Source organism: Lissotriton helveticus, chromosome 2_1 (assembly GCF_964261635.1).
Source record: "Lissotriton helveticus chromosome 2_1, aLisHel1.1, whole genome shotgun sequence".
NCBI lineage: Eukaryota > Metazoa > Chordata > Amphibia > Caudata > Salamandridae > Lissotriton > Lissotriton helveticus.
In genome coordinates, this window is record NC_136059.1 from 286,573,332 (window position 1) to 286,594,732 (window position 21,401).

At 43.6% G+C, this 21,401-nt stretch overlaps 1 pseudogene; it reads left to right on the forward strand.

Annotated features, from left to right (window-relative positions):
- Positions 1-1,466: 1,466 nt before the first annotated feature.
- Positions 1,467-1,606, forward strand: LOC144820908 (5.8S ribosomal RNA; annotated as a pseudogene).
- Positions 1,607-21,401: the final 19,795 nt, after the last annotated feature.

The window sequence follows — 21,401 nt, forward strand, 5'->3', positions numbered from 1 at the left end:
CCAAAGAAAAATGGAAGGCGGTGCAACATTGATGTTAGAAGAGACAGGTATATCTCAGAAGAGCTGCAAAAGCAATCTGAGAAAGAAATCAATAACAATCCCACGCTACCCACACGATGGAATAGATACTTTTCAAGAAACTGTGATTGAGGACCTGAAAAAACTGCAGGAAGAGAAATTCAATAGCAGGATAAGAAATCTATCCAAAGAACAGTGGCAAGCCATTATGAATTTAAAAGAGGATGACTCAATTATAATCAAGCCCTCAGACACGGGGGAAATGTAGAGATCCTTAATAAGGAGCAGTATGAGAAGGAGGCTCTAAAACAACTTCATAGGAATGAGCACTATACCCCCATTTCTAAAAAGGAGTATGAAAGCAGCACTGCATCATTATATGAACTTATGACAAAATGGAAGGATGTAGGAATGCTAGAAATGGAGACTGTAGGTCTTGAAATGTGAATACCCCGAAATAGCAACCTTCTATCATCTGCCGAAGGTCCATAAAGACAGGAACTTCCCATCAGGATGTCCAATGGTGTCCTCCAAAAACAGCTTATTGGAGAACACTTCAATGTATATAGATTACTTTATTGCTCCAATGGTTAAATACTTGAGTTCCTACATAAGGGACACAAAAGATTTCATGAGGATCATTGAAGGGACACGATGGGAACAGGACATGCTGCTAATCACACTAGATATCACAAGTCTCTACACCTGCATCGTACATGACAAAGGCCTGAAGGCTGTAAAATTCTTTCTACAAAAGAGACCATTGAAATTTCAAGAACACAACCAACTATTGATGGAGTTAATGCATTTTTGTCTGAATAACAATATTTTTACCTTTGCAGGACAACTGTACCTACAAAAACAGGGTACCACTATGGGCACGTGCTTCGCCCCCAGTTATGCGAACCTTTTTGTTGGCTGGTGGGAGAAGCACATGGCCTGGGCGGGTACCAATGAGAAGTGGGTAGATAGCGTGCCCCAATGGACACGCTATATTGATGATTTATTTATCATCTGGAGAGGCCCCCGAGAGGAGGCGGAGGAGTACATAAAGTCACTGAATGACAACGATCTTAACTTGAGTTTCATGAGCTGTATTGACAGACAGTAGGTGGTTTACCTCAAACTTAGAGTGTATGTAGAAAAAGATACATTACATACTGCACTTTATCATGAACCTACCACTGGAAACTCAATCCTCCATGCCGGCAGTTACCATCCCCGGAGTGTAATTAATAACATCCCCTTCGGGGAATATCTGAGAATAAAAAGAAATTGCGCCTGGCACTGTTTTTTTTCTCCCAACGGTGCAGTCTTACTCCTAGGGGGGAAGCCTTGAATGGGGTGGCCGGGCCGTCTCGCCACACGGGTGGCGGACGGACGGCGTCGCCTTCCTTCCGCCTCTCCTGCGCCCGCAGGTGGGCGAACGTTTTCGAAAAGTTGCCTGTGACTCTTGGCAGTGGATCACTCGGCTCGCGCGTCGATGAAGAACACAGCTAGCTGCGAGAATTAGTGTGAATTGCAGGACACATTGATCATCGACACTTCGAACGCACCTTGCGGCCCCTTGAGGTTCGCTTGATCGTCAATCGCCCGGGGGCTTCCCCGGGACGAGGCTGGGGCTGTCGCAGGGTAAGCTGCACTTCCCACAAGGTCAGACCCCCCGATCGCCCGTGGCAGGGTCCCTCGCCGGGTCCAGCCCCGGAGGTACGCCGCTGGTGCGCCTGGCCCCCGATAAAGGGGCCCGGCGACCGGTCCGCCTGGCTGCGTGCTGCGCGTGGCTGTCTGTGGTGTCCCACCGGCTGCCTGCACGCATGTGCCTCGGGCGCCCAGCTCCGCGGCCGGCTTCCCGGGGAGGGCGAAACCCTTCCAGATGCGATCCGGGGAAAGAGGGCACGCACTGACGGGATGCTGGGCCCCCCTGCTCCGGCAGGGGGGCCCGGCCTTTCCCGGCAAACCCCCTTTGACGCTCCGGCATCATTCTTCCGACTGCGACCTCAGATCAGACGTGGCTAAAGGAAAAGCAGGACAAAGATTTCTCAAATGAGGGTACTGCAAGGAAATGTTAGACAATGCAGAGATAAGGAGTGATGCAATACATAGCAATCATCTCCTGGTAGAAAAAGATGGGGAAACAAAATCAGAGAGGAGAGAGATGCAGGAAAACAACATACTATGAGTGATCACAGACTATACAGAGAAATCTTCGGAATTGTTCAAAATCCTTAGAAGGAATTGGCCCATCCTGAAGTCTGACAATGTAATTGGCAGCCTTACATTTATTTGTTTATTTTATTTGCAAGCTTATACCGCGCTGGGAATCGACTCCCTAGGGAGTATCTCCGCGCAGTTGGCAACGTCAGAAAGCAAATAGCCCTGTCATGTATAAATATCATACTGCAAGTATCAATAGGTGAATAAAAAAGTTTTTAGTTTTTTCCTGAAAGGAAGATGATCCCTGCAGGCTCTGATTTCCAGGGGGAGTTCGTTCCAGAGTTTCGGGCCGGCCACTGACAGAGCTCTACCGCCTTGTCGTGATTTCCAGAATCTGGGGACACATAGTAGTTCATGGTCTCCAGATCTCAGAGTTCTTACGGGAATATATGGGGAAAATTTCCCTGTTAAGATCTCCGGGCCACTACCAGACAGGCACGTATGGATAGTGCAACAGGTTTTAAACAGCACTCTCTGTTTTATGGTAAGCCAGTGGAGTTTTTTTAGAAGGGGTTTTGAGGGGGTTCTGGCCGGGACGTTTAGAACAAGGCGGGCAGCCGTGTTCTGCACAACTTGAAGTCTAGCGATGACCCCTTCATTGGCGGCTAGCAGCAGACCATTGCAATAGTCCAGTCTACTCAACACGAGTGACTGAACCAAAGTTCTTCTGGTCGAATCAGGTAGCATGGGAAACACCCTACGGAGAAGACCAATAACGTGAAAACAGGAGCCTACTACAGAAGTAGCGTGATGTTTTAAAGTGAGCTCCTGATCCAGTTTGACTCCCAGATCTTTCACTACCATTTTTGGCTCTGGGACTGGGCCAAGATCACAAGGCCACCAGTCCGGAGTCCATAGTCGTTTTGCTTCCCCAAAAAGCATCACCTCCGTCTTGGAGACGTTGCACTGAAGGAGATTTACTGCCATCCAGCGTGCTACTTCTTTCATCCCTTGAGCAAAGGAGTGGCGCACTTCAGGAGTCAAGATTTTAAAGGGAAAGAGGAGTTGTGTGTCGTCTGCATACGATACAGGGATAAACCCGTGGGATCTCACGATGTTAGCTAGGGGTGCCACGTAGATATTAAATAATGTAGGGCTCAAGCAGGAGCCCTGTGGCACCCCCTTTGAGATCTCCACCTCCTCTGACTGGTAGGAACCCAGTATAACTCTCTGAGTGCGCTTTCTAAAAAAACTCCTCAGCCAAGCAAGCACCTTGCCACCCAGACCGATGTTAACTAGTCTGGTGGTCATGATCTCGTGTGACACCGTGTCAAACGCCGCTGACAAATCTAATAGCACCAGGATAACGGAGTACCCCTTATCCTGAAGCATACGAAGATTGTCAGTGACGGACAGCAAGGCGGTCTCGGTGCTGTGCCTAAGCCTGAAGCCCGATTGAGAGGGATCTAGTCCCCCTACACTCTCAATGAAGTTGGATAAGTGCCGATTAACAAACTTCTCGGCCAGCTTCCCTAGGAAAGGGAGAAGAGAGATGGGTCTCAGGTTCGTGAGGTCAGTCCATGGAATGGAGCTGTTCTTACGTAGAGGCCTCACCAAGGCACGCTTCCAATTAAGGGGAACATCACCTGAAGCTAGAGATAAATTAAGCACCTGTTGAATTCCTACTCCTAGATCTTCCCTTAGGAGAGACATGATCCGGGCTGGAACAATATCTGACGGGCAACCGCTCTTAGTCTGGTTGATAAGAGTATAGATTTCCTCGATAGATATAGGGGGGAATTCAACCAGTTTATTAGCTCTAACTCCTGTTGTGCAGGGGTAAGGTGGAGCCACACTATCCACAGTGCTAGAGATATTAGGAGAGGAGTTTGAGGCCAGAATCTTTGCATAAATACCCTCAATCTTCCTTACAAAGAACTGCGAGATACTGTTGCAAAGTACCTGGGACTCAACGTCCTCAGTTTCACAGGCTGCGGGTTTAACAAAGGTCTGTAAGATCTGATAAAGGACTTTCACATTATTACCTGCAGCTGTTATTTGGTCTGCTATGTGATGTTTGCGAGCAGAGCGTATTGCTTTATGGTAATTTTTCTGTGCGGTCCTATAAAAGACCTTATCCTCAGCCTTATGAGTGGCTCTCCATAATTTTTCCGATTTCCGTGCCGCAATTTTTAATTGCCTTAGATCATCTGTGTACCAGATTTCTTGTCTTGGGGCAGGACGGGGCTTATATGTTTTAAAAGGAACAACAAGATTAATGGAAATAGCTACTGCTTCATTGAGGGCTGTTAGTGCAGCATTAACATTGTTCCCATATTCAGGCCAGTTGGGTTCAATAAAGTTGTCCCTAAAGCTCTCAGGCTTCAGTTTATTCCAGGGTCTTCTGACATCGGCCAATATTTTATGTGCTCCCTTAGGCACATAAGTGGATCGAGTGTAAAACTCAATAATAGAGTGATCCGTCCAATCCACTTGGCAGGGAGGTAAACACTTTATGGAGGCGGAGTTATATAGCACAAGGTCCAAAGTGTGACCAGCTAAGTGCGTGGGTCCCTGATTAGCTTGGTGTAGACCTAGAGTGGTTAGATCTGCCAAAAGAGTCTGCGCCTCCACACAAGAAGAAAGTTCACTGTGGACATTAAAATCCCCTACCAGGAGAAAGTCAGAATCAATCTGTATGTGTGGGGCCAGAATTTCAACAAGTTGGAGAGAGAAATTCCCAAGCGAGCCAGGGGGTCGATAGGCTAATGCTTCCTTCCTTATATTTTTCGAATTGGGGTTTATAGTAAAGATGAGGAGCTCCATTTGTGAATTACATAAGGTCTCAGTAACCACAACCTCAAGGTCTTGTTTGAAAACAATAGCCAGTCCCCCACCAGTTTTGATGGGTCTGTCCACCCGTACTAATTTGTATCCTTGTGGTATCCCCATAGTAATGGCTGGAACAGAGTGGGGCTTCAGCCACGTCTCTGTTAGAAAGCATAGATGAGGTTTTTCACCACTTATAAAGTACAGAAGAGACACCTCACTGAAAGACCATCTAGTCAGCAGTCATTACAGAGTCAAACCCAGAAAACGTGATCCAGTCAGAGGGTTCTACCCATGCACTAGATGCAAGGCCTGTTGAAACAGCAGTAAGGAAAAAGAATATACCATACCAGGTAGGAAAATGAAAATGCATTGAATAAATTAATGAACTGCAACTCTGACCACACAGTGTACTGTTTGGTATGCCCATGCAGTAAACAGTACATGGGAAGCACCATTCACCCCACAAAAAAAAGGATTCTGGAGCATCTTCGGGCAAGTACTAATAAGGATCCAATGTATCCGGTTGCCCGACATTTTGAACTCGAACATAACAGCAATGGTAATCTGTTAAGATTTTTTTGCCTAGACCAGGTGGAAAGAGATGAGAGAGGGGGATATAGGGTGAGGAAATGACTCGGCCTAAAATCCAAATATATCATAGAGCTACAGAAGAAGGCCCCAAGAGGACTAAACAACGAGGAAGAAATGTGGATCCACATAGGCTAAGACACTAATGTAGATCTCACAATTAGTTTGTTTATCATATATCTGAGGCAGTAACTTAATCGCCCATTCAAGGCATTATTCCTGAGAAAAGTGTGGGGACAATTGTCTGCTTAGTTAGAGTTCTACCATAGATTTGTATACCAACTAAGACTGATGATGTTGGATATGTAAATATTTTATTTTGTTTCTTTCACGTTATGCATCCATCTACTGATACACAGACAGAGGGACGATTTCATATCCTTGTACAGAATATGATTTATCACTGTCCCATTGGAAAGTTCAGAGGAGACAGAATGTGGTAGATGAGTATTTATAAGAGTTGAACTTATAAACTTATAGATTTGATGAGGATGAGTTCCGATATGCTGTGCAAAGTATTGAAATTGCCCATTCAGGGTGCAAATGATGGTGGTACCATGACCTGGCACTTGATGTTGATTATATCTGCTGATTATTAGGTAATACCTCAGTAATCACATGGTGAGAATTGTATATACTTTATTTGTGTTATGTACACCACAATATGACCGACATGTTAACATGTAAAGAATATGATTTTGCCCATACAGGGCATCATTTACAATGATGGTGTTATTTCATGAGTTGACCATCACATGAAACGGATACTAAAAAGGATGTAGATATGCACACTAGCATAATGAAAGATGCATGGAACTATGGGAAATGTGTATACTTTATTCCAGGTTAAAGACAAGCCAAAACTGGAGGTATTGCATGTTCCAAGATGGCTGCAACGCTATCCCTGTAAAGATTTTTACTCCTTTACTTTCACTGTCACTGATTTCCGGTTTTGAAATGCACAAACTTTATTTAAATGTGGACAGAAATGAATTAATTGTTGACACTGAGGAAGGCGACCATGCCAAAACGCGTCTGTCATCCTGGTTGCGGTGGAATAAACTATTGAAATTTATAATTGCTCCAGAGTGCGCTCATACTTGTGCTATTGTCAGGACGGGCGATAGAGGTCAGTGGATATATATATACATACATATATACATACACAATGCGAGTAGAAGGGAATATGTTGCAGGTGAGCCCACCACCACTAGGAAGGAGGAGCCATATAAACTTAAAGTGGGTGTCATCGCGGCTTAAGGACTACGGCATTGAGGAAGGCACAAGCCGAAACCGGTCTGCCTATGTATCCTGAATAAACCATCTTTGAAAAGCCCCGAAGTGTCCCTGGTTATCTTCCTGATGTAAGAGAAGTGTACGAGTTATATTTAGCACGGTTCCAATACGTGCACGAGGGACCCTTTCAGCAAGAGACCGTGGGTTAATTGGAAATGAACTGTGATTACCGAGGGATCGGTGAAACACCACGGTCCGCCATTGAAACCTCCGAGGAACTTCTGGCAACTTTGACCATCGGGCGCAGAGGGTACGGAGAGACGCCGTACTTTGCCTGCACTCCTGTAGCGATACCTCGGAGGCTCTGGCAGAAAGTATGGGACTTTAACAGCAACCATTTGTGTTTCAACAAAACGAAGCCCCACTTTCCAGCATCTGTATTCACAAGCACGCTGCATGTCGGGACTGGTAGTCCCTAATACTCGATGCGAGCAGAAGGGAATATGTTGCAGGTGAGCCCACCACCACTAGGAAGGAGGAGCCATATAAACTTAAAGTGGGTGTCATCGCGGCTTAAGGACTACGGCATTGAGGAAGGCACAAGCCGAAACCGGTCTGCCTATGTATCCTGAATAAACCATCTTTGAAAAGCCCCGAAGTGTCCCTGGTTATCTTCCTGATGTAAGAGAAGTGTACGAGTTATATTTAGCACAGTTCCAATACGTGCACGAGGGACCCTTTTTCATTAAGAGACCGTGGGTTAATTGGAAATGAACTGTGATTACGGAGGGATCGGAGAAACACCACGGTCCGCCATTGAAACCTCCGAGGAACTTCTGGCAACTTTGACCATCGGGCGCAGAGGGTGCGGAGAGACGCCGTACTTTGCCTGCGCTCCTGTAGCGATACCTCGGAGGCTCTGGCAGAAAGTATGGGACTTTAACAGCAACCATTTGTGTTTCAACAAAACGAAGCCCCACTTTCCTGCATCTGTATTCACAAGCACGCTGCATGTCGGGACTGGTAGTCCCTAATACTCGATGCGAGCAGAAGGGAATATGTTGCAGGTGAGCCCACCACCCATAGGAAGGAGGAGCCATATAAACTTAAAGTGGCTGTCATCGCGGCTTAAGGACTACGGCATTGAGGAAGGCACAAGCCGAAACCGGTCTGGCTATGTATCCTGAATAAACCATCTTTGAAAAGCCCCGAAGTGTCCCTGGTTATCTTCCTGATGTAAGAGAAGTGTACGAGTTATATATATATATATATATATATATATATATATATATATATATATATATATATATATATATATATATACATATATATATATATATATATATATATATATATATATGTATATATATATATATTTTCACTGAAAAAACATAGGTTTTAGCCACGTTATAGTTAGGAATTAGCATTTAAAAAACCTGAGAAATTCACTGAAAAAAACATAGGTTTCACACATGTTATAGTTAGCTGGACATTTCACTCATACAAAACCATTGAAATTCCCCCGTTATAGTTAGTTCAGCTAACTATAACTCACGCGCCCGCAATCCACTGCTGATGACGTCACATATTACATCACTCATGACATGGTCAGTGACATCACTCATGACATCTCAAATGACATCACTGATGACATCATCCAGTGAATGTGTGTCTTTCTGAAAAACAAATATTTGTTATATATTTATATCTAAAGGTCGATGGAAGAATAAATGGGTAAATAAGTGTCTAACTGGATGTTTTTTTGTAAAATTGATTGTATAACTGACTTATTACGTGTATCTTAGTGAATACATGTATTGGCGAGTAATGTTTAAATATTTCAATATCTCTATCAGTGTCTCACTTTGTGTATAACTGGCTGCAATGGTTGGTGAGTTGCTACATGAGTGTGTATATGGGTTATTAGTTGGTTTTTCTGAGTATCAGTATGACTGTCTGTATGGTTCGCTGTGGGATATTACTTAGTGCATAGATGCATGAATAAGTGACTCACTGTATGTGGTTTGAAGACAGCATGTGTGCAGGACTGTATGGGTGGATGAGTATGTGTATGGATGCGTTAGTGAGTGAATGACTGTCTCAATAGTGTCTTTATGAATAAGTATATATGTTTTCAACTAGTATATGTGAGCATTGATGTATATAAGTGAGTATATATGAGAGTGAAAGATTGGAAGAGTTGCTTATAAATAAGTATGTGTTTCTATAAGTGATTGTTTAAGAGAGTAAGTATGTGTGGGTTTCTGTAGAAGTAAGTGTAGTGGTGTATGTATAGCTGTATATGCATGTAAATGGATGTTTGATAGTTTTTTTGCATGTGTGAGTATGTGTGTGAGTAACCCTATGGATGACTATTAGTGTGTAACAGGATGTATAGGTGTATGAGTACATATGATGAGTGACTACATGTATGAGTGACTATATAGAACTGTTGGTGAATGAGTGGATATGTATGTATATTTTGGAATTACTGAATAGGTTCTTCTAACTGGTAAAGGTATCTCCATTGTTTTGAAAATTTTAGTTTCTATTTTTCAATCTGTTTATCAAAGGTTATATTAGGGTGGGAGGAGGTCTGCCACTCTTTCACAAGGATGATGTCATCAGTGATGTCAACAGTGATGTCATTTGAGATGTCATGAGTGATGTCATAAGTGATGTCACTGACCATGTCATGAGTGATATAATATGTGACGTCATCAGCAGTGAATTGCAGGCGCGCGAGTTATAGTTAGCTGAACTAACTATAACGGGGGAATCTCAATGGTTTTGTATGAGTGAAATGTCCAGCTAACTATAATATGTGTGAAACCTATGTTTTTTTCAGCGAATTTCTAAGGTTTTTTAAATGCTAATTCTTAACTATAACGTGGCTAAAACCTATGGTTTTTTCAGTGAATTTGCAAGGTTTTTAAATTCTAATTCCTAACTACAACGTGCCTAAAACCTATGTTTTTTTCAGTGAATATATATATATATATATATATATACATATATATATTCAAGGAATAATCCGAAATGGCGCAGAAATGCTTCTTGACTGCAAGTACGGACACAAACCCAGTTTTAGTGCAAAGAACAATTTATTCGACCTCGGTGCTCCCGGTGCTTCTTCATCAATATATATATGTATGTATGTATATATATATTCACTGAAAAAACCATAGGTTATAGACCATATATAGTTAGGAATTAGCATTTAAAAAACCTTATTTTACTCAAACAAAACCATTGAAATTCCATATATAGTTAGTTGCACTAACTATATATCGCGCACCCGCAATCCACTGCTGATCATGTCACATATTACATCATTCATGACATGGTCAGTGACATCACTGATGACATCACTGATGACATCTCAAATGACATCACTGATGACATCACTGATGACAACATCCAGTGACTGTATGTTTCTGTAAAGTTAAAATATGTCTTACATATTGAAGAATGAGTGGATGTATAAGTGTCTGGATGAAGGATTTAGTAGGTGCGTGACTGACTGTATGAGTGAGTGATTAAATGTGTCTCACTGAATGCATGGGTTAGTGACTAAACTGTCTTAATTTGTGCATCATTATGTCTGTTGTGATGTAAACTGCTGCATGTGTTGATCATTAGCTATACGAGAGGCTATATGTGTTATTAATTGGTTGCCCAAGTATTTCTATGGGAGATTGAGTTTGTGTGGGGGTGGCTGGAAGGTGTGTGACTCTGTGCATAGATGTGTGAGCAGTTTATTGACTAGGTGTATGAGTTCAAGAGTGCATGTGGAAACAGCTACATGGGCAGTTGACTGTGTGCATGAGTGTATTGATGAGTGAATGGATATCTCAATGCTACATGTCATAGTAAGTACATATGTAAAACACAGTACATGTGAGAGTTGGCATATATAAATAACTGTGCATGAGAGCCACTGAATGAGTGAGTGGTTGTATCGATCATTGTGAACTTGTATCAGGGATTGTATAAGAGAGTAGATATGTGTTAGTATATGTTTCAATAAGTAAGGTGTGTTTAACTGTATAGTTGAAGAAATGGAGGTGAGATTGTTTCTTTGCATGACTGACTGGGTGTGTGAGTAACTCCATGGATGAGTGGCAGTGTGTGAGTGTCTGTATACACTGAGTGTATCTAAGGTTATATTAGAGTCTGAAGAGGTTTATCGTATTAGCACAAGAATGATGTCAAATGAGATGTCATCAGTGATGTCATCAGTGATGTCATTTGAGATGTCATCAGTGATGTCATCAGTGATGTCACTGACCATGTCATGAATGATGTAATATGTGACATGATCAGCAGTGGATTGCGGGTGCGCGATATATAGTTAGTGCAACTAACTATATATGGAATTTCAATGGTTTTGTGTGAGTAAAATAAGGTTTTTAAAATGCTAATTCCTAACTATATATGGTCTATAACCTATGGTTTTTTCAGTGAATTTCAATGGTTTTTTAATAGCAAATATCATAAGCTGTCGAATGTCAAGTACGTGGTAAGTAAAAACATTTTCGTGTTTATGCACACTGATCTGCTTTGAATGCTGCCCCCCACCCCTCATTTCTATTAGGAGTACTCTCTCTTTGCAGATAGTGAAGGGTAGTTAACGCAGGCCTTTGCCCCCGTTGTAATCCGTCGTGCCTGCTTCTCTCTCCATTTGATTGATTGTTCTCTTTGGTTCATTCTCTATTTACAAACAAGCACAGAGTCGCAATACTCTGTTTACTCTTTGCAGATAGCGAAAAATCGTGTAAAAAAACAAAAGGAATCGAGCAAAATCAGTAGGCCACTAATGGGATCTCTTTTTGACCTCCCTAAAATAGAAACATTAGGAACAACCTGTTGATAATACCAATGTGTATGTACATAAGCGGCGTTCATTTGTGTTCACAGTACCCCTTCTTGATTGTTTGAATCGAGCATTCAATTGTTCGAAGTTGGTTCTCTTAAGAATCTTCTCTGCCTGCAAACGAGGAAGAATAGGAATATTCTCTCTCCCTTTGCAGATAGTGAAGGGTAGGTAACGCAAACCTTTAACACGTCGTGCCTATTTCGTTCCTCATTGATTGATTGTTTCCCCAAACATTGACTGTTTGGGAATTGGTTCTTTTTGGAGGTATTCCCTGTTTGCAAATATACGTAGGAAAATCTTTGCAAATAGTGAAAGGGTACGTAATGCGGACCTTTCTCCCCCGTTGTAATCTGTCATGCCTATCTACTCCCCACTGATTGATGCACCTGTTTCACCCGGACCATTTACTAGAAATACGTCATCTGGCCCGACCAGAGAGCACCCCTAGTGAAAAGGACATATGCAATAATAACGAAGTGATCACTGTATCCTGTTAACAGAAACTTTAGCATGAAACAACCTGGAAAGAAAAGAATAGGAAAACGAAAATCAGTAGGCCACTGATGAACATGAACTTTTATTAAACAACGAACAAAGAAACGATAACATAACGTAATGATAAAACCTATTAATGTCCTAGAAACAAGAAAACGTTAGAAATGTGCCAGTGGTGAGAGACCAGAAAAACAGTAAGAGAAACCAAATCACCCCTCGCTGTCCCACCGCCTGCCACGCCAAAAAAATCGATAGACTAGGGAAAATGCAAGTCAGTAGAACATCCGCCCCCACTCTGGAAACTTCCAAGGTGGGGCAGGGTTGCGGCTACGCCCAGCCGGGAGCAGCCCATATAAGGCGGGTCCTGCTGCCACGCCTCGGCCAGGAGATCCTAACGTAGGGTGTAGCCGGAGGAGTGGCCGAGGCCAGCGGGACCCGGCCAGGGGATTGCCTTTACAACGCTGAAGAGTTGCAGGGGGGGGAATGTCTCCTCGACCCTCCCCTCTCTCTCCCAGTCCGGCCGCGGTGGCCCTTGAGAGTTTCAGGTAGTCCCGCCACATGCTCTTCCGGTCCGGCCACCAACGGTCGGGGGGCCGAGGCCGACGGGATCCGGCTGCAGCCGATAAACCAAGGAACCCGTTCATGGGGCCAGAGCCAGGGGCGTCCGGCCGACATCCACCGGAAGCCCGGCCCGAAGACACTTCTTCTTTCTTGAATAATGGCTGCGACAACACTGGGGGGGGATGTCTTGCACATGCCTCCGACCCCCCCCCCCCTCGTCCTCATCGCCTGGTCCGGCCATAACAAATCTCAAGCGAGACGCCGTGGGGTGCACTGGGAGGGAGAGACGATGCGAACAGGCCTCTCCCGCCTCCCCAGTGGAGGCTTCCCACCTGCACCCTCAGCGCTCCAAGCGCCCGGAAAAGGGTTCTTCCACTGTGGCGATGCTGCAACATCTCGCCCGGCAGGGTGGAGCCCGTCCGCTCATTTGACCCCGCGATCGCCAGTAGCTACCGAACTCTCAAAATGGCGGTCGACCTGGCAAGAGCGGGCCCAGCATAAAGAAATGGCCCGGTCACTGGTTGACTCCACCACCGTAGTCCTCCACGACCTTGAAGATTCTAGAGGAGCCGCGGGAGTCTCCGACCCCCGCAGACACCCCCGATGGGGAATGACTGCCATGATCGCCCGTGGAGTGACGAAACTGTATCCGCGGGACGTCGGCGCTCCCATGCTGGCGCCAGCCTCACTTTGAATTACTAGAATCCTGCAGACCTCAGTTCCGGTGAAAGCACAGTGTGACCCGGTAGGAAAAATTGTTGCACCCCCTCCCCTTTTTGACTGATAGTTCAAACCACCGATCCTTTCCTTTGCCCTTTTAACGGAACCTTGGACTGCCTCCCCCTCTTTTACATTTTCTAGAGAAAACAAAACATTAACCACTACATTAGCATAGCAGTTGACACCAGAACTGTTTTCAAATTGAAAACCAACAACATCTTCAACAGAATCCTTTTTGTTTCTGCTGTGACCCTGCTACAGCACAGGCATTGTCCCCAGCAGTAATTCTGCAATGCCGGTAAGAATAGCTGTGGTGCCTACTGGACTCACTCACCCCCGCGGCGCCCCACGCCGTTATTTGCTGGGCGGCAACTTACTAGACATCACTTTCGTGCCATCTAGATTTCAGCGCGTTCTGCTGCCTTGGAACTATTCGCACAACAGACTGCTACTGACGACCCACCCCCAGGCAACATCTTCTGAATTTTCATAATTTGAAAGAACTAGTAACATGTCCTCATCAGGAATTCAAAAGAAATTGCCACGGTCTCTTCGTTGTTTAAATGTTTTTACTGTTTTTGTTTTGTTGTATATATTTATATGTTATTAAAGTTTATATTCCTACTACTTTGTTGGAGTGCTATATATTTTTAATGTGACACATAATTGTAAAAACTTTGATGTACAAAGAGTCATTCCTGGAATCTTCCGCTTCAGGCTCGGTCCCCTCCCCAATCACAATACAGGATGGTTTTCAGATAGTAGGAACACGTGTGGTGTGACGGATCTCATCGGGTGTGGGCCTTGATCTACTATAACTCCTTTGAAGAGGGGTGATTCTTTACAGCTGGAGCCATAAACTACATCTGCAGGGCTAGCTGATAGCCTGGACAATCGGACACAGAGGAAGAGGAGTGTCAGAGGGTGCGGTAGTGAATAGGGCGAAAGGGAGGTGTCGGGCGGGCACAGAGTGTGATTCTCAGGGAAGAGCAGCGCAGATGGGGGGAGGTTTATTGCCCATGCATAAGACAGAGAGCGGGGGTGACCAGTGCCTGGGGAAGATGCTTGCGAGGGTGGGGAGCCATGCTACGAATCGACAGCGTGCAGAGAGTGGGTCTGGTCAAGGCATCTAAAATGGCTGCCGTGCACGACAAAAGTGTGGCATTTCAAAAAAGGCAAGATGGCGCAAACAATGTTTTTCAACACTTCCTCATTTCCTTCGAATCGAACGTTAACAGACGTTGGTGCATATTACCAAAGTTAAGCGATATTTATCGCTAACGATGCTTACCAACGAATTTTTTACCGCTAAGCATCGTCAGAAATTATCGAAGATAAACCTTGCTATTATCAAGGTTTATCGCAAATGCGATAAAAAACGGCCGCAATGCATGACTATCGCTAAAAAGTCAGCGATATTCATGCATTACCGAGCTAATGCTCTTAGCCATGTTATCCACCTCCCATTGGATAACATGGCTAAGAACTGCTCAGGGCAGGTGTTACTTTTTGGAGATATTCGCGCTTAGCGCGAATATCTCCAAAAGTTGGTAATAGGAGATAGATATCTTGCATGTTGTAATGCAAATTATTGTGGTATATGGAACTCATACCATAATCTCTCAGGAAAGCAGAAACTGATCCTTTTGGGACCGCCTGAAAAGGCCTAGGGGGTGAGGGGTACTCTACTTTGCCCCCTTTTTACGTTCCGAACTATTTTATTTTACTCTCTTCTGTAATTACACAAAATAGCAGCGATAAGATGCATCGGAGACACACAGTGAGAGAAAGGAGGCCGGAGATGAAGAAGAGATGTCAAATACACATTGGAGATAATATAGTGGCAGAAGGGAAGTAAATATGAGTAAACTTACCATGTAACATAAAAATGTTGCACTCTATACTATAAGTCTCATTTTATACTACAATCACTTCGCTACAACCTCATAAATTAAAAATAAAAATGAATAATGTCTCAAACAATTTTTGATTTCTAAATATAAATTTATTCTTCAGAATTTTCTAAATTTGAAAGAACTAGTAACATGTCCTCATCAGCAATTTCCTCATGAAAAGTCTGCAATGATGATTCTTGTAACTCTATGGTCTCCAAACATTCGATAAATTCGCCATCAACAGATTGATCAAAAAAATCATTCAAGTCATCTCCTCCTTGTGACAATATTTCATTATTGGTGCTGTCAATTTCAATCAATGTAGTGGAATCATTCAAGTCATCTCCTCCTTGTGACAATATTTCATTATTGGTGCTGTCAATTTCAATCAATGTAGTGGAATCATTCAAGTCATCTCCTCGTGACAATATTTCATTATTGGTGCTCTCAATTTCAATCAATGTAGTGGAATCATTCAAGTCATCTCCTCCTTGTGACAATATTTCATTATTGGTGCTGTCAATTTCAATCAATCTAATGAAATCATACACGTCATCTCCTCCTTGTGACAATATTTCATTATTGGTGCTCTCAATTTCAATCAATGTAGTGGGCAATTCAAAAGAAATTGCCACGGTCTCTTCATTGTGAGCCATTTTATTTTGAAATTGCTTGCTGTAAATTGCAGAAAAAAATAATCACTTTCATTTATCGTTTTTAGTAATACATAATATAAAACTAACTTTATCAAGTATTTAGTATAACAGAAGGACTGCAAATAAATAACAGAAAACATTTTTCAAATTATCTTCAAGTGTACAACATAGTTCCCCTTACAAATTAACAACTCACCTTTTTAAAAGTAGGAGAAGTGTTAGTACTGTGTAAATCAAACACCAGAAATTCACCACCAAAAATTCCTCACAAATGTACCTCAGACAGTAGTATCACAAAATGGCTGTGGTTTCCTCTCATTTGACATATATACATAACCAATTAACTTTCATCACACACAAATACAAAACCAAAGTAACATTTTAATTGGTTCTAAATTTCAACACTTTCAAATGTGTTTTCCCCATGCAATTTTCCATAGGACATTTACATACGTCTACAGCCTGAATGGCTGAACGGAATTACACCAAACTTGGCAAAATGGTACATCAAACCTAAGAGGTCAGGAAGGATCTACTATGCCCCCTTATGGTCATTTGCCCCTTCGCTTTGGCCTCCTCTTGTCTCTCGATCCTACCGAGAGACAAGATGGCGGCCGCTACGAACTGTTTGGAATGTTGACAGACGCCGGAGAGCCAATCAGCTTCGCAAAGCTCCGTAACGCGAAAAGTACGCGAAGCGGAGCGCTGTTACAGATATATATCTTTTTTTGAACGTTAATTTCTCAAAATCCACTGGAGCACATATATTGAGACCTAGCAAAGGCACATCGGGCTACCAGTCCCTAATATTTTGCCAAGTTTCGTGCAAATCCATTCAGCCGTTCGATTATTGACATTTAGATACATCTACAGCCTGAATGGCTGAACGGAATTACACCAAACTTGGCAAAATGGTACATCAAACCTAAGAGGTCAGGGAGGATCTACTATGCCCCCTTATGGTCATTTGCCCCTTCGCTTTCGCCTCCTCTTGTCTCTCGATCCTACCGAGAGACAAGATGGCGGCCGCTACGGACTGTTTGGAATGTTGACAGACGCCGGAGAACCAATCAGCTTCGCTTCACAAAGCTCCGTTGCGCGAAAAGTACGCGAACTGGAGCGCTGCCCGGTCCGCTGTTACAGATATATATCTTTTTTTAAACGTTAATTTCTCAAAATCCACTGGAGCACATATATTGAGACCTACAAAAGGCACATCGGGCTACCAGTAACTACAATTTTGCCAAGTTTCGTGCAAATCCATTCAGCCGTTCGGGCTAAAAGTGAGGCCAACCGCCCTATGGAAAACTCAATGTTAAAAACACGTTTTGGGACCCCCCTTTTTTCTCGGCCCCCCCTGGACGAACCCCCCCCCAAATTTTCAAGGGCTGCTCAGAAACAAAATGTGCCAAAATCAGCCAATTCCGTCCACAAACGCCAAAGTTATTAGACATAGAATTTTCAAAAATCCCATAGAGAAAAAATCCTAACTATATATACCTACTGGCGACCGCCAGTAGGTAATATATATATATATATATATATATATATATATTCACTGAAAAAACCATAGGTTATAGACCATATATAGTTAGGAATTAGCATTTACAAAACCTTGAAAATTCACTGAAAAAACCATAGGTTATAGACCATATATAGTTAGGAATTAGCATTTAAAAAACCTTATTTTACTCACACAAAACCATTGAAATTCCATATATAGTTAGTTGCACTAACTATATATTGCGCACCCGCAATCCACTGCTGATGATGTCACATATTACATCATTCATGACATGGTCAGTGACATCACTGATGACAACATCCAGTGACTATGTTTCTGTAAAGTTAAAATATGTCTTACATATTGAAGAATGAGTGGATGTATAAGTGTCTGGACGAAGGATTTAGTAGGTGCATGACTGAATGTATGAGTGAGTGATTAAATGTGTCTCACTGAGTGCATGGGTTAGTGACTAAACTGTCTTAATTTGTGCATCATTATGTCTGTTGTTCTGTAAACTGCTGCATGTGTTGATCAGTAGCTATATGAGTAACTATATGGGTTATTGATTGATTGCCCAAGTATTTGCATGGGAGACTGAGTGTGTGTGTGGCTGGATGGGAGGTGTGTGACTCTGTACAGATCAATGTGTACTTGTATCAATGATTGTATAAGAGAGTAAGTATGTGTTAGTATATGGTTGAAAACGTAAGGTGCTCTATGTTTAACTGTATAGAGTAGAAAATGGAAGTGTGATTGATTCTTTACAGGACTGACTAGGTGTGTGAGTAACTCCATGGATGAGTGGCAGAGTGTGAGTGTCTGTATAGGTGTATGAGTGCATATGATTGTGTTGTAAACATGAGTGATTGTATGTATGAATGATTGTATGGGTGAATGAGTGAATGTGTGTGTAGACGTAGGAATCAGTGAGTACGTATGTAGTAACTAGTATTGGTGTGTCAATGGTTTCAAAAATTATACTCTGTTTTTAACACTGGGTGAAACAGAGGTTATATTAAAATGTGAGGAGATGCATTGTATTGTCACATGAATGATATCATCAGTGATGTGGTCATTGATGTCAAATGAGATGTCATCAGTGATGTCATTTGAGATGTCATCAGTGATGTCATCAGTGATGTCACTGACCATGTCATGAATGATGTAATATGTGACATCATCAGCAGTGGATTGCGGGTGCGCAATATATAGTTAGTGCAACTAACTATATATGGAATTTCAATGGTTTTGTGTGAGTAAAATAAGGTTTTTTAAATGCTAATTCCTAACTATATATGGTCTATAACCTATGGTTTTTTCAGTGAATTTTCAAGGTTTTGTAAATGCTAATTCCTAACTATATATGGTCTATAACCTATGGTTTTTTCAGTGAATTTCAATGGTTTTTTAATAGCAAATATCATAAGCTGTCGAATGTCAAGTACGTGGTAAGAATTTTTTTTTTCGTGTTTATGCACACTGATCTGCTTTGATTGCTGCCCCCCACCCCTCATTTCTATTAGGAGTACTCTCTCTTTGCAGATAGTGAAGGGTAGTTAACGCAGCCCTTTCCCCCTTTGTAATCCGTCGTGCCTGCTTCTCTCTCCATTTGATTGATTGTTCTCTTTGGTTCATTCTCTATTTACAAACAAGCACAGAGTCGCAATACTCTGTTTAGTCTTTGCAGATAGCGAAAAATCGTGTAAAAAAACAAAAGGAATCGAGCAAAATCAGTAGGCCACTAATGGGATCTCTTTTTGACCTCGCTAAAATAGAAACATTAGGAACAACCTGTTGAAAATAGCAATGCGTATGTACATAAGCGGCGTTCATTTGTGTTCACAGTACCCCTTGTTGATTGTTTCAATCGAGCATTGAATTGTTCGATGTTAATTCTCTTAAGGATCTTCTCTACCTGCAAACGAGGAAGAATAGGAATATTCTCTCTCCCTTTGCAGATAGTGAAGGGTAGGTAACGCAAGCCTTTAACACGTCGTACCTATTTCATTCCTCATTGATTGATTGATTGTCCGAACATTGACTGTTTGGGAATTAGTTCTTTTTGGAGGTATTCCCTGTTTGCAAATAAACGTAGGAAAATCTTTGCAAGTAGTGAAAGGGTACGTAATGCGGACCTTTCTCCCCCGTTGTAATCTGTCATGCCTATCCCCACTGATTGATGCACCTGTTTCACCCGGACCATTTACTAGACATACGTCATCTGGCCCGACCAGAGAGCACCCCTAGTGAAAAGGACATATGCAATAATAACGAAGTGATCACTGTATCCTGTTAACAGAAACTTTAGCATGAAACAACCTGGAAAGAAAAGAATAGGAAAACGAAAATCAGTAGGCCACTGATGAACATGAACTTTTATTAAACAACGAACAAAGAAACGATAACATAACGTAATGATAAAACCTATTAATGTCCTAGAAACAAGAAAACGTTAAAATATGCCAGTGGTGAGAGACCAGAAAAACAGTAAGAGAAACCAAATCACCCCTCGCTGTCCCACCGCCTGCCACGCCAAAAAAATCGATAGACTAGGGAAAATGCAAGTCAGTAGAACATCCGCCCCCACTCTGGAAACTTCCAAGGTGGGGCAGGGTTCCGGCTACGCCCAGCCGGGAGCAGCCCATATAAGGCAGGTCCTGCTGCCACGCCTCGGCCAGGAGATCCTAACGTAGGGTGTAGCCGGAGGAGAGGCCGAGACCAACGGGACCCGGCCAGGGGATTGCCTTTACAACGCTGAACAGTTGCAGGGGGGGGGAATGTCTCCTCGACCCTCCCCTCTCTCTCCCAGTCCGGCCGCGGTGGCCCTTGAGAGTTGCAGGTAGTCCCGCCACATGCTCTTCCGGTCCGGCCACCAACGGTCGGGGGGCCGAGGCCGACGGAATCCGGCTGCAGCCGATAAACCAAGAAACCCGTTCATGGGGCCAGAGCCAGGGGCGTCCGGCCGACATCCACCGGAAGCCCGGCCCGAAGACGGACGGGACACTTCTTTCTTTTATAATGGCTGCGACAACACTGGGGGGGGATGTCTTGCACATGCCTCCGACCCCCCCCTCGTCCTCATCGCCTGGTCCGGCCATAACAAATCTCAAGCGAGACGCCGTGGGGTGCACTGGGAGGGAGAGACGGTGCGAACAGGCCTCTCCCGCCTCCCCAGTGTAGGCTTCCCAGCTGCACCCTCAGCGGTCCAGGCGCCCGGAAAAGAGTTCTTCCACTGTGGCCATGCTGCAACGTCTCGCCCGGCAGGGTGGAGCCCGTCCGCTCATTTGACCCCGCGATCGCCAGTAGCTACCGAACTCTCAAAATGGCGGTCGACCTGGCAAGAGCGGGCCCAGCATAAAGAAATGGCCCGGTCACTGGTTGACTCCACCACCGTAGTCCTCCACGACCTTGAAGATTCTAGAGGAGCCGCGGGAGTCTCCCACCCCCGATGGGGAATGACTGCCATGATCACCCGTGGAGTGACGAAACTGTATCCGCGGGACGTCGGCGCCAGCCTCACTTTGAATTACTAGAATCCTGCAGACCTCACTTCCGGTGAAAGCACAGTGTGACCCGGTAGGAAAAATTGTTGCACCCCCTCCCCTTTTTGACTGATAGTTCAAACCACCGATCCTTTCCTTTGCCCTTTTAACGGAACTTTGGACTGCCTCCCCCTCTTTTACATTTTCTAGAGAAAACAAAACATTAACCACTACATTAGCATAGCAGTTGACACCAGAACTGTTTTCAAATTGAAAACCAACAACATCTTCAACAGAATCCTTTTTGTTTCTGCTGTGACCCTGCTCCAGCACAGGCATTGTCCCCAGCAGTAATTCTGCAATGCCGGTAAGAATAGC